Below are 10,744 nucleotides of genomic sequence, written 5' to 3'. Positions count from 1 at the left end.
GTGTAAAAAAAATATTTTAAAAATAACTTTTAGTCGCCTGGTTGTCATTTTACAGCACAGCAGCTGCTGGTACTGTAGACGGTGACCTCTATGTTCACGTGAGCATGGAAAAACACGGTCAATTAAACATGTATAACTTGTACTCTTGGCACTTACCCTGAGACACAGCACTGTGGAGCAGAGATACCTTCTGCAGCACTTACATGGCTGTGCTTGGAGACTAGTGCTTCACCTGAGCTAAGCGATCGTATCCTGCATAATTTACAAAAAACGCTAAATTATTAAAACAAAGTCTGGATTGTCGTATTTATTGGATTAACAGAGTATATTTAAAACATGTAGATTTTTGTTCAAAACAGTATCCCCTCATCAGTCTTGATTTTTTGCTACTGGATGCATGCCATTTAGGGGATGTAAATTACATTTTTCAATGTCTTACTTTTTGGTAATGGGTTTATTTATTGGTTAACGGTTCCCCCTGTCCAGAAAAGCCCTCCTTCTGAAAACGTCAAAGTCTTAGGTCTTTAAAAAGAGACCTCTGGTGTACACTACACCACAGGAAGATCCATAAAATCCAACTAATGAATGTAGTAAACTAATATACCTTAAACCTCAAACTCACACTTACACACACACACACACGCAAAGAGAAAAAAAAAATATGGGACAGTTCCATTTTCTGAACAGACTGTTTTATTTTGTAAATGTTTTCACATTCTGCTGCTTGCTTTAGCCCACGTTTTTTTTCTTCTTCCGAACGTTCTGATGCTCCTCTCTGGTCTTTCAGGACTGTACGGTCTCAGGATGGCAGGAAGGGCGGCAATGTGTCAGTTAGCGAACGACACCGATGTTTAACTACCTGATAAAGACGTCATGTATATACATGCTACTATATAACCACTTGGGACCCTCCAAATCTCAAGTACTTTTACCTCAATCTCGGAAAAAAAGGTGTTTCCGTGCCTCGTACATGTCCGTCCCTTCCACACAGGGAAGCCTGGCGAAGGGCTAGTCAACACTCTGGGACATACAATACAACACTTAGTCTTTGGTGACTCTTTCCGTTGTGATTTCTTTCGTTTTTTTGCCTTCCTCTTTTACCAGAGCTGTATAGCTGAGGGGTTTCACACTGGCTGGATTATATCCACATCCCATATTCTGTCAGGGATTCAGGTAACTAATGACTTTAAGTAAATCTAGATCAAGAACAAAAGAACAGATTTAAAACACTTCTGTTAAGAGTTGTGACAGTCTCCCTTATGTCCTATCTCGTGTTGAAAGCCTTCTGACATTCTGGTCTTCTTGATTCGCAACCCCGGAGGACAAATCTTTGTGAATGAGTCCCCAGTCACCATAGAGAGAGAACGAGTCAGAGTATTGTTTTCTTGACGTTGAACTAGTTCACACTTCCCACGGCCTTCCCAGACCGACAGGAACACCCAGAGGGCCATGAAGGGGAGGGGAGGACAGGTGGACCAGTTAACCGTAATGTGTCTGTATGGTTCTACACAAACTGATTTTTAAGTGCATTCCAAAAATATATAAACCACAACATAATGTTCCATTTACATGAACTGAAAAATGTACATCTGAATATATATATATATATATATATATATATATATATATATATATTTCTTTAACTGTTTTAACTGTCTTCAGGTAAACCGATATATTATTTTTTTCTTCTCTCTTTCTGAAGTGTGAGATTGTACAAACACTGGGGGAAAAAAACTGCTATAAATTGAAGAACAGCAACTAACCTCAATTTCTATATAGAAAGAAAAACAATGTGACGTGTGCCATGGTTCTATGTCGTTAGTGGCGCGGAAAACACTTTGACAGAGGAAAACAAAAAGTGACCTGTGTTTTATGGCTGCGCTCCTCGATACGAGACGTAGGTTATCTACTTGGCATGACTGTGTCTGGCGTACCTCAGGATCCACTCATTCAAAGCAGCTGATTGTATCTTGCCGACACAACGAGTCAGGACTTTTACTAAAGCTTGTTTCCAAATTTTTGCAGTGTAACATGTAATAATGTCGTTTTTGTTCCCGCTGTTAATGTTATTATTACTATCATTGCTGGTTTTACCGTAATTTCTTTTGTTGGATAGTTATTTTTTTTACATTTAATTTATTTTTACTTTTTTTGAAGAGAAATTATTGTAGTTATTGAACTGAACCCAGGTCTTTGTAAATGCTAAATTACTGTACTCATTTTAGCACACACAGCCTTGGAAGAGCATAGCACACACACACGATCACTCTGCATCAGGTATCCACACGGTGTGGGGGTGGGTTTTATGTACAATTAAAGCACTGCAGGTCTGCCATCCCTCTTATAGAAACCAGGTGGGTGGGTGACACTCCGGGGACCTGACGGCAGGCTGCTGTATGCACTCCTTCATGGAGAAAACCTCCCTCTCATCTTCTCCTCCTCTAACTTCTTTTTTTGATATAAGCCTTGTTTTCTCGAGCTTCTTTGACCATTTTTAAATTGATTTTATTATGAGTTCTTCGCTGTCCGGTTCCCACCTAGGGCGATATCTGAGGGCGATATCTTTCACACTGTAACTCTGTCGGACTGTGAATTATTTGTATTTATTTTTAGTTTAGGAGCCTTTGTGAGTCTGTGGCTTGGTACTTGTGATGTTTGTGGGTTTTTTTTGGTGTAATTTCTTTCCGCTTTAAGATCAATTTTGATCTGATCGTCAAAGATAATAGTTGTTGTGTATACCTCTGTGTGGAATCTCAGCATCCGTGTCTTAAATGTCAAAGCATTTGTAAAGGCGAAAGTACCAACTGCCAACAATTGTGAGCATCAATGCTTTGTTTGACAAGGAGTTTAGGTTTCTTTAAAGGAAGACACATCTGTTCAAACTACAGAAATCACACACAAAACTAAATATTGACTATTTTGACAAAGGCTTTGAACTTTAAAAACAATCTCATTGCCAGTCTTATATTCAGCCTGATAAACTCAGCCAATTAAAGTTTATTGGGACTAGCCTTCTGTGAGGTAGTAGTAGAGAGAGGGGAGTTTGGAAATTCCACATGGCTTCGTCATCCATCTGCAGCCTATTAATATAGGTGGTGTTCAGACTTGAAGAGGTATTCAGTGAACATGTTCTCTCCCTGATTTACAATATTGTAGAGGTATGCTAAACTATCCTTAAGGAATGACAACCCCATGTCAAATATGCTGAGAAAAGCAAATCTCTATTGGTCTGGATGATCAAATATAATTTGCAGTAGTGCAATCAAATTTTCTTATCCAGTTTTCCATCATCAAGAATGTACAGTGTTAGTACAAGAGTTTCTCAAGGTAAGATAGCATTTAGGTTGATTTGGACTGATGGTTTTAAACTGAGAAGTAGATTATATCAATTGCAAATAGATAAGTGGAACATTTATAAAGTGTTTTGTTCTTTGAACTGCAGTGCCTTCCGCTGCCTTTAATAAAAATTGTCGGTTTGGTTTTTATCAGATCTAATCAAAGCAACCAGACCCTAATCGTGTACAGATTACACACACACCATAATACCAGGTCAGACAACCAACATTATTTAAAACCATGTTTTGTCAATTCAATAGAACATTTAACTTAGTACTTTTTCTTTATTCAGCAGTGTTTGAAAAGTTTCCCTGATCAAGCTTGGAACAGTCCAGGACATGCTTAGGCTTTACGACCTGTTGAACTTTGACCCTGAAACCATATCCTGTCCTGTCCCTGGTGCCAGTCCGGGCCACTTCCTACCAGACAGACAGAGAGGCAAGCGAACGAATATAGAAAACTCAAGGAGGAACAAACAATGAAGGTCACAACAGGGCCAAGACGACATTAACTAGCCGGCGTTAGCTGGCCGGCGTTAGCTGGCCGGCGTTAGCTAGCCTACAGAGCTAGCGTTAGCTGGCCGGCGTTAGCTAGCCTACAGAGCTAGCGTTAGCTCGCCAGCGTTAGCTACTCTCTGTAGGCCGACAAGGATAAACATCTGAAATGTTCTCCCTCAGTGTTCCGCTGAAGAACACCTGAGCCATGCAAGCTTCATGAAGGGCCCTTGCGCGTTGCCATGACGATCTTTTGGCATCACACACAGGTGGAGTGTCTTATCTCTCTATTCTTCCTCGTTTCCTTTCTTTCCTGCACACACACACTTACTTACACGCACACAAACAACAGAGTAACATCCTATACACACACACAGAGTAGAAACGCCTTTACAAATGTGACATGCTTCTGTCTGTATGTTTCCACACAGGAACAACCGTTTATGATGTTTGTTGTGGTTTTTACTTTCTTTTAGTCCCTTGTGTTCTTGTGTCGGAATTTGAAAAAGAGCCACACAGAGGTAGACGAGTGTGATGTATCTTGTCAGGATTGATGCAGTAGATTCCAACATCCTCACAGCTCAGAAACCTCTGTTCATCTCCCCCTTCTAACATTTTTTTTCTCTTTGACGCTCACTCACTCTCTCTCTCTCTCTCTCTCTCTCTCTCTCACTCTCTCTCTCTCTCCCTCTCTCTCTCTCTCTCTCTCTCTCTCCCCTTCTCTCTCTCTCTCTCTCTCTCTCTCTCTCTCTCTCTCCCCTTCTGTCTCTCTCTCTCTCCCCTTCTCTCTCTCTCGTCTTTCTGTTCTGTATGTGAGCGTGTAGGAGTGTATGTCAGTCTGTGCATGATAAATCCAGATGAATTGGTCTCTCTGTGACATCTGTTGTGTGTGTGTGTGTGTGTGTGTGTTTAGGGGTGTGTGTGTGTGTGTTGCTCAACCTTATAAAGGTAATTTCCTGCTACCTCAGTCCATCTAGTGCACCTGTGGGTGGGGGGGGTGCTTTGGAATTCAAACACCCGTGTTTTTTTCCCTCTCTCCAACTGACAAGGAAATGAGGCGTCTGTCGTTGGGTGTTCAAAGCCAGTCGGACGGTACGCAGGCACACCAACTGAACCGTCCTCATGACCTTTGACCTCCTCGGGAGGTTGAGTCAGGGGGAAGCGACGCTAGGGGGAACTGTCAAGCCTCTCCCTCTGCGACCGTTGGTTCCTGATTGTTTGTTGTTGTCGTTCTCTTTCTCTCTCTTTTCTTTTCATTAGAAGGAACTTCTTCACGCTGTGTGATTTGCCATGCCTGTCAAACGGTTCGAGCTGCCCCTTTTTGGTTGGTTGGCTACAATAGGCCACACCCACTGCTCCCTGTTTCCCTGTGGACGCTCTCTTTGTTGATGTTATTGCTTTTGTGATCTACATAGATTATGGTGACCCCCTCCCCGCCCCCCTCCTTCTCTACCTCCGCCAGGCCTCATTCCTTACCCCCACTCTCTCTCTCGCTCTCTCCCCCTCTCTCTCTTTCCATCCTCTCATCTCATGGGTTTTGGAGCAGTTATTGTGAACACATCGACCTGACAGGTCCACTTTGTCATCATGGCGACCCCTGACCCTCTATGTGAAGTGTGACAGGCATCACTTCCTGTCGAGACAATAGCTACGTCCTTGTCGCAACAACCTTTTTCTCCCCTTCCTTCTCTCTCTCTCTCTTCTCTCTCTCTCTCTCTCTCTATCAGGATCACCTCAGTTGAATAATGGCAGTTGGACCACTCTGGATGACAGTGAGGATCTTGATGGGCTTTCTGTGAATTGAAAAAGAAGGAAGTTGTCAGTAGAAAAAACTTAAATAATAACCCACGCAAAGTTCCTAACCCTTCTCTACTGTAGGCCTACTTGGCACAAAAAGACATGTGAATTCTGCGTCGGGAGAAGCAAATGTTTCCAAATGTCAGTTAGCGGCGGATATCAGCAGACAATGTACTATGTTGTGACTGGGGTCCGATCTCTCTCAATCTGGCGGGCCTTTCTCTCTCTCTTGTCTCTCTCTGGTCTCTCTGCTGTCTCTCTTGAAGGCTGTAGTGAGGAGCTGTTGTTTTTTGAGGTTTGTTATAAACATGTTGTTATTTAGAGTGTTGAGGTTCACTGCGGGGGGGGGGGGGGGGGGGGGTCTCAGTCATCTGCAACATGAAGGGCAGTGTTTGGAGGATGGGAAAAGAATTATACACAAGTCAGTCCGTTAATATTTCACGGTCCTGTTGACAGTTTGATGAGCGCTCACAACTAGAATATTTAGTTGTTAATGTTGTCTGTCTGATCTCTCATTTAGGAAAATGTTTCTGTTGGATGCGGGGGTCCTGTATATTAACCAATGAACATCTAATTTGTAGGGGGTTTTCTATGTATTTATTTTCTGTTGGACTTTAGTTTGTCGACTACAAGCCTTTCTTGTTATAAATTAAGCTTTCCAGTTGCTAAATCCGGTCACCCGGTGTATTTCCAAGGCCATTTACAAAGCGCGCGGGGTCGTCTGAGATTAAGGGAGATATACTGGTCCCTCGCCCTGCACACCTCACGGCATCACAGCAGTCAGGTGACCTCTTCAGTAGTCAGGTGACCTCTTCAGCAGTCAGGTGACCTCTTCAGCAGTCAGGTGACCTCTTCAGCAGTCAGGTGACCTCTTCAGCCGTGGGCTCGACTCTTGCACATCAGCTCTCGCAAAACACAAGACAATGTGACGGAGATGAGACGCAGTTTGCATAGATATTCATAGGCCTATTGCAGTTTAGTTTGAAATTAGTTTAGTGATTGATATAGATCAATCATCAGCACGTGGGGATGACAAACTTTATTCAGAATATTTGTGGTTATTGACACACTGCAAAATACAGCCAACAGTTATGTCCAAAGAGTAGGCATAGACTATGTACAAACATACTATAGCCTACTAGGCCATAGTGTTCTTAGAAATACCAGACATACCTGACTAAACAACAACTCACTTCAAATACTGTTTTTCTCAGGATTTTGTTTCATCAGTGCTTTATAAACAGCTAGGATTGTAAACATCAACAGTATCGAGGGATTGAACTAGACTGGGCGAAATTAACTTGACGCCTTCTTGGCTGAATTTCCCAGAAATCGCATGAGACAAATTTATGGCTAAAGTTTCTTTACATTTGTATGGGATGTTTTTGGTCTAGAATTTAGTTAGTTTCAAAGACAATGGGCTATGTTTCTTTATTGTAAATTTTTAAGTCTTTGAGTGATGTGATGTTTGTTGGAGTGCAACAATTAAAATAAATAAATAAATAAAATTCCTTTACAACACAGAATACCTCAGAAAAGATATCTATGTAACCTTGACAACCTACCCTTGTTGTATAATCCGTCCTTGCGCTGAAAAGGCAAAAGGCTTCAATATTTATCTCGTTTAACCCACCCCCCTCCCCCATAGCCCTTTGCGCGTAGCGCATGATAAAGGTCTGGTAGCTTTTGTGTATGTCGTCTCCTTTGTCTTCAAGAGCGTTTGGGACCATGTTCAATAGGCTCCGGCGTAAACTACCGTCGACAAAGAGGTGGCCTCGGAAAGTCCTTGAGTGAAATCAAGTTGAATGCTTCTTGGGCTGGCGGTTAATAGAAACCATAGGAAACAAGGGAGTTTGTTGAAGAGCTGCATCTTCTCATTTAGTATGTAGAACCACAAAGAAAGGTGACAGTTAAAAAGTGTCTGTGTTTGATCTGTCAGCTTTGGCGACGTTGGACGAACCAGAGGGCGGAATACCATATTTGCAGGCCACTAGAAGTCATCACGAATCCATATTTCTGCTTTGTAAAGGCTACCTCTTTGCTTATCTTCTTCTTTAAACATCTTCATTGTTAAACTGAATGTATAAATAAGTTAACACAACTAACCTCTACCTTAACTATACATATTTAAGAAAAGCAGATAAGCCTCTATATGTCTAGGCTACACAAATGCCATATCCTAGATGACGATTAAGTACAACAACAAACACGAATGCATATGTATTTACAAATCTCTAAAGTCATGTAGGCTACTATTATCTCTAAGGAAGAGGACGACCCTCATCTAACTATAATTCAGGGAACATTGTCAAGTGCAGTATGTTTAGAAACCAGGCTACTCACCTGTTTGATTATGCTCTTCGCTTTAATGTTGGTTTAATTACACATTTTGTTGCTTGTGTTTTTTTCTCCCCATTATAAAGCATAGGGCAAGGAGTGATGTTTTCTATTCTTGTTTTATTTTCTAATGCGTAGTGGATTTTTAGCGAACGTAGTTTGATCTTTCTTTTGGAGCCCGACAAATCTGTGAAAAAGATTTGGGTTTTGGGGGCGGGTTTTCTAAAAGCGAAGCTGTAAAATCAGAATATTTATGAAGAGAAGGAGGCGGACTAGAAAAGTCGTTGTATATAGTTCTGAGTTAACTCGTGAGCCTTGTCTGTCTTTTATCAGGCAAGGATTGCCGCACGTGAAAGTGGTCCGGAAAAACACGAGCTTTAACCGAGTTTGAACAGTGAAAAAATTGAGGCGAGATTGAAGGTTATCCCCTCTTGTTTTTATTTGCATGCTCGTGTACCAACCCTTGTCTCAGACCTTTTGTGCAGCAGTTGCTTGTCCGGGAGCACTTTGGATAATGTAGGCTACTCAAGCTTGGGGTCTAATGTGCTGATCATAGATAACTGCCCTAAAGATTACCTAAACTCTTATGAGGAGGTGCACCCAAGGTATGTGTTTGTCATGGCTGACATTGTGTTATTTGCTAAAAGCTCTTTCGCAATCATTTTTTCCTCAAGTAAAAAAAAAGAAAAAAAAGAAAAGAAATACAGTTCGAAAATGAAACGAGTGTGCGCGTGTGTGGTTGTGTACATCCTTTTGTAATCCTATCACTTTCAGCATCCCATGGCTACATTACCCACAAACACATTCTCACTGCCAGAAAACTCTGAAATGTTCGGCAAATGTTGCGCAGCCCCTGAACGCAACTTCTCAGTGTCTGTAAAGGGTGCAGTGGTCCCTGTCTCGCAGTTAAGACTGATTACCCATAAGCACCCTGGGGACTGAGACGGTCTCCCACACACTCCCTCAGGAATCCACATCGAGGCAGTGATCTGGTTGTCACCACGACAACTAGGCCAAGCAAAAAAAGACAGATCTGAAAAGCATATACTTTTTAAAATGTTCATGAGTAGATGAAGATCGGTTTTTACCAAACACACGATGATCCATGCAGTCTGTTTGCTATCCCTCTGACCAACCAGGTTCCTCCTCTGTGTTGTAGTGGTTCCACTGCTGTGTTGTAGTGGTTCCACCGCCATAGGCCTGACTCAACACTTGATGGTGTCAGATGTTCAGCACAACATGTTCTCAGAGAGGGGCGTCTGCCTTATACAGGACCTGTTCAGACCTAGTGGTTTGAAAAGGCTGGACAGAGTGAGTCTTCATGGTCTCTTAGCTGGACTCAGAAGTCATCTGAACACCTGGTATCGCTTTGGTTTTTCTACTGGCAGGGGTGACGCGAGGAAAGCTTCTTGATCTGGGATGTGGCTTTCCTGAATGTTTCATTCCCCCTCCCATTTGGATGACGAGACTTTGAGGATGGACTTGAGGATAAGTTGAACTCTGGTTGATACTGTTCATGAACTACGGTGTTCCGCGTCATTCACACATTCCTGATGTTGGTTGTGAATCAGCTGGCGGGTGAGGAAAACCGGTGGGATCGCTTCACGCAGACCCTCACTGTCGGTAGCTAAGCTTTGAAATATCTGCTTTGATTGTTTCCTACTCCAGTTGTTCTTGAATAATGAAAACACTTTCTTACACTCACAGTTGAATAATCGAAGATTACTAAGCTCTCTTTGGTCGGTCTTTATGGATGCCTTTGCTTCAGGGTTAGGTGTTAGCCTCTTTTGTCGATATACCTCATTCATACTACCTGGGTGGAAATGAGGGGCGCTGTTCAGATGTACTAGAACCGCTAGAACCTGCCTAAAACCCTAAAAGGGTTCTCAGTTCTTAAACCTACGACGTTCTCCATCTGTACCTCATAGCGTCTAGAAAACGTAAAAAAAAAAAAAAAAAAAACCTGTATGGACCTCATTTTTCAATATCTACTGTTTACAGTTTGGCAGAAAATTTTATAATTTAAATATTTTTCTCATACTGTAGTTTTAATTTGTGGATACTTAATCTGTTTGGTTTTTCTTTTTGTACTTTGTGAGTTGGACTTTTACTCAGAGCTGGTGTGATCGATGGCCGTTCGATGGAGCACTTAAGACGATCACATTCATTCTTTTTCCGGTTTGATTGATTGCACTCTTTGTTGATTTTTATAGTTTCATCCGCCTCTCTCCCCTCCCCGTTTTAAATGCAAAAATCGGATTTAAGAACTGGGATGATGAATAAAAGGTTGTGTTCTAATGTCTGTGACTTTTAAACATAGAAAAAAAATATTTTGATTATTTGTGGTCTGTTTTTTTTTCTTTTGCATTGAACAACACTGTGTAGTCTGTCTTTGAGCATGTGTAAAATATTTTACTGGTTATGTTAAAATTAAATTTAGGAATAAAAACTAACTTTTTGCCACACATTTCAGCTGTAATGTTGTGTAAGGTAGTATTCACTGGATGCTAAAACCTTCTTTTCAAAACCACTATTCTTCTAATAAATTTTGTTGTGAAAATAAAACCGATCTTGTCCTTGTTGTTATTGCTGCAGTGTGTTTGTTCACATCTTGGAACTGTGTCTTTGTTGTCAGAACACGCGTGTACGTGTCAGAACATGTGTGTACGTGTCAGAACACACGTACACATGATTTTTGCATGTGTGTGTTTAATCTGTGGTGTGTACTGTAGGTGTGGGAGTAGTCTGAGGTCTGTGTGTGTGTGTGTGTGTGTGTGTGT

This window comes from Hypomesus nipponensis, chromosome 21 (assembly GCF_054491055.1).
Source record: "Hypomesus nipponensis isolate SF chromosome 21, ASM5449105v1, whole genome shotgun sequence".
Classification (NCBI taxonomy): Eukaryota; Metazoa; Chordata; class Actinopteri; order Osmeriformes; family Osmeridae; genus Hypomesus; species Hypomesus nipponensis.
Note: the sequence above shows the minus strand (reverse complement) of the source record.